Source organism: Zootoca vivipara, chromosome 6 (assembly GCF_963506605.1).
Source record: "Zootoca vivipara chromosome 6, rZooViv1.1, whole genome shotgun sequence".
Lineage (NCBI taxonomy): Eukaryota > Metazoa > Chordata > Lepidosauria > Squamata > Lacertidae > Zootoca > Zootoca vivipara.
In genome coordinates, this window is record NC_083281.1 from 93,856,254 (window position 1) to 93,860,062 (window position 3,809).

The following is a 3,809-nucleotide window of genomic DNA, read 5'->3' on the forward strand; positions in this document are numbered from 1 at the left end:
TCTTACTTGTGTTTTCTCTAAAGGTCTCTATGCATCCTGTACATAGGACAGGGCAGGGAACTGTTGCGCTGAAATCCTTGGCTGTGCATGAAATATTGGCTCTGGCAATTGGTGACATCCAGGAAATGGCTTGAACAAGTTGAGTTTTTTTCTAACCTAGCATAGTAGTTCTTAGTGTATTAGCATCCCAGGCAAAACATGAAAACATTTCTCATAGGACTGTATAGTTTTGCAGCTGATAGAACATCATGTGAAAGTTGCTGGTTAACTTATTGGCACTTCACTCTGCATTTGTGGTGTTTAGATCAAGGGTGTCAAACTCAAATTCATCGGGGGCCGCATCAGCAGTTTGGTCACCCTCAAAGGGCCGGTTGTATCTGTAGGACAATGTGTCCACTCTTTATTATCATAAATTATTGTCACTGCATTCAATTATTACTGTTTTTTTGTAATAATGTAAGTTATAACTAGCTCTGAAAGCAGAAACATAGTCAGAATAATGGCAAGTAGATATTCAAATGTACAATTATTGTACAATTTATTGAAAAATGATTTTTGGTAACTGCACTGGGTGGTGGAGGCTCACTAGGGTTTCCATGCAGGAGCTTCGCAGAGCTACTGGTACCTGGAGATGCTGGGGTCCTTCTGCATGCAGGACAGATGTTCTGCCAGTGAGCCACCACCCTTCACCAAAGGGACTGGCTGAGGTTGACTCGCTGGAGCTGCTCTCCTGGTTCCCGGGTTTAAGGGCCAGAAGTATAAAGCAGCATCCTATGTTTCTGAGGAGAGGGAGAGGGAGAGGAGGGGAGGAAGGAAGGAAGGAAGAAAAGAGGGAGTGGGAGGGAGAGAGGAAGGAAGGAAAGAGGGGAGAGAAAGAAGAGTAGGAAAGAAGGAAGGGAATAAAGAAGGAAAGAAAAAGAAAGAGGGAGAAAAGACGGAAAGGGAGAAAGAAGGAAGGAAGTAGAGAGGGAAAGAAAGAATAAGAATGAGGGAGAGGAAGAAAGATGGGAAGGAAGGAAGGAAGGAAGGAAGGAAGGAAGGAAGGAAGGAAGGAAGGAAGGAAAGAAAGAGGGAGCAGGAGGGAGAGAGGAAGGAAAGAGGGGAGAGAAGGAAAGAAAAAGAAAGAGGGAGAGAAGACAGAAAGGGAGAAAGAAGGAAGGAAGTAGAGAGGGAAAGAAAGAATAAGAATGAGGGAGAGGAAGAAAGATGGGAAGGAAGGAAGGAAGGAAGAAAAGAGGGAGCAGGAGGGCGAGAGGAAGGAAAGAGGGGAGAGAAAGAAGAGTAGGAAAGAAGGAAGGGAATAAAGAAGGGGAAAAAAAGAAAGACGGAGAGAAGACAGAGATAAAGAAGGAAGGAAGGAGAGGGAAAGAAAGAATAAGAACGAGAGAGAGGAAGAAAGAAAGGGAAGGGGGGGGTCGCCGCCTTGATTCAGCGCCAGAAAAGAGCGCAAAGGGACCCAGGGGCAAAAAACATTTCCTGTGCAGCGTGAGGCAGTGGGTGTCCGTTTTAGCAGACGTGCGTAAAGCCTCAGAGTTGCACGTTCATGAGGCTGAGCCGCTGCTGAGCTCATGTTCATGAGGCTGAGCCGCAGCAGGAGGAGGAGGAGGTGAGGCAAGAGGAGGAGGAGGAGGCTTGTCGGGTCGGTGCCTGGCAGCACCGTACGGAGAGTGCCGAGCCTCTGGGACGCAGCAGTGCTCTGTAGCACTTTGAATCCTCCTCCTCCTCCACGCGGCGCTGCTGGGTGCTTTGTCTGCGCTTCAGCAGCAGCAGCAGCAGCCGTCTCCAGGCGCCGAGCCGTGGCAGGAGGAGGAGGATTCAAAGTGCTACAGAGCAAAGTGCTACAGAGCTGCGTCGCAGAGGCTTGGGACTCTCCGTGCGGCGCTGCTGGGCGCTGACCCGGCAAGCTGCCTCTTCCTTCTCCTGCTGTGGCTCGGGGCGCTCCACGCAGCGCTGCTCCAGCCGCCTTTCTACCCCCCCAGGCCCCAGCTGTTTGTCGGCGCGGCGCTTCAGCAGCAAGGTCCCGCTGCTGGGTCCCGCTGGCTGGGGCGCTCGGCGGGCCACATGACGAGGTCTGGCGGGCCGGATTTGGCCCCCGGGCCTTGAGTTTGACACCCGTGGTTTAGATGCTTTCTGACTTCATCCTATTCTGTGTGATCCTTTCACTGTTGCTGTTTCATCTATGTACCACTAGATTGCAGCATGCTACCATATATAACATCTAACAATGGCCTTGTCTGTAAACCTGTAAAGGAAACCTAAATCCTTCAGATTCTGTCTCTAGTCTGTAAACTGCCAGCACCACTTTGTGTGTGAAGAGTTTGTGGAGCATAACCTCGCTCACCTTGAAACCTAGACAGGTTAAACAACAGGGCTATATAGTGCATTCACATGTATTGAGAATCCTGTAGTGTCAAGGAGAGGGTGTTTATTTAGAACTCTTTTTTGGTCCTAACAAGAGCACTCAAAGTGGTTTAAATACATTTCTCTACACCTGTGTGAGGAAGTTCGTTTGTATGACTGTTGCTAGACTTAGTCATAAGTAACAAAATATTGTTTCAAGATGGAAACAGAATCATCCTCGGTAAAGGAGATTTTCAACCTACTACCTCATATACTCGGTGAGCCTGCATCAAACCTTGTACTTTACTTCCTAGAACCTAAGACCTATTTCATATACTCAGCCAATTAAAGTGGCAATAAGAACACAATTAGTCCAAAACAGTTGAGGGCACCTGGCTGGCCTAGGCTCTCTTAGAGCATGTTGTTGTTTAGTCGTTTAGTTGTGTCCGACTCTTCGTGACCCCATGGACCATAGCATGCCAGGCACTCCTGTCTTGCACTGCCTCCCGCAGTTTGGTCAAACTCATGTTCGTAGCTTCGAGAACACTGTCCAACCATCTCGTCCTCTGTCGTCCCCTTCTCCTAGTGCCCTCAATCTTTCCCAACATCAGGGTCTTTTCCAGGGAGTCTTCTCTTCTCGTGAGGTGGCCAAAGTATTGGAGCCTCAGCTTCAGGATCTGTCCTTCCAGTGAGCACTCAGGGATGATTTCCTTCAGAATGGATAGGTTTGATCTTCTTGCAGTCCATGGGACTCTCAAGAGTCTCCTCCAGCACCATAATTCTTAGAGCATACCCTTCAACATTTCTCCAATGAAAATAGGGGTGTCCTCTTCTCCATCAGGAAGCTTCTCCCACATTTGATCTCGCCACACACATAGACATTATATACACAGATCTCCATCACTCACCTCATCAATCAATCAGTGAGAATGATCAGGGACATACTATTGAACTCAGTGGGACTGATTTTTGAGTCAAAATGCTTTGGATCGCAGTGTAAGCCTATACAATATTGACCCATTTACCTGGGAGTAAGCTCCATTGAATAGAGTGGGACTTTTATGAGTAGACATATAAAGGCTTGCGGTGTAAGTCTCCATTAATAATAAAGGAATAAACACTTTGCATTTCCTGATAAATGGCTGGCTGCTGAGCATTGCCAGGGACTGCTACAGAGGCACAAAAATGCTATCTTTGCTGGGGATGGGCAATTTTTGCTTCAGTGGGAATAATCAAATGGTCAACTGCAAGCAACAGAGTTGCCTCCCACCCAGCCCAGCTGACTGCAAGGAAGCAAAGCCCAAGCAGCCATTTGTAAAGAGACCTGGCAGGCCACTTCCTCTATCGTGGCTTCTCAGGAAGCCTTTAATTTGTGTATGCTTCTCTCCTGGCGTCCAGTAGTGGTGAACTGTTGCCCACCTGTTCTCTAGCAAAGGGTGGGTGCTCATCTCACTTCCCTCTTTGAATTT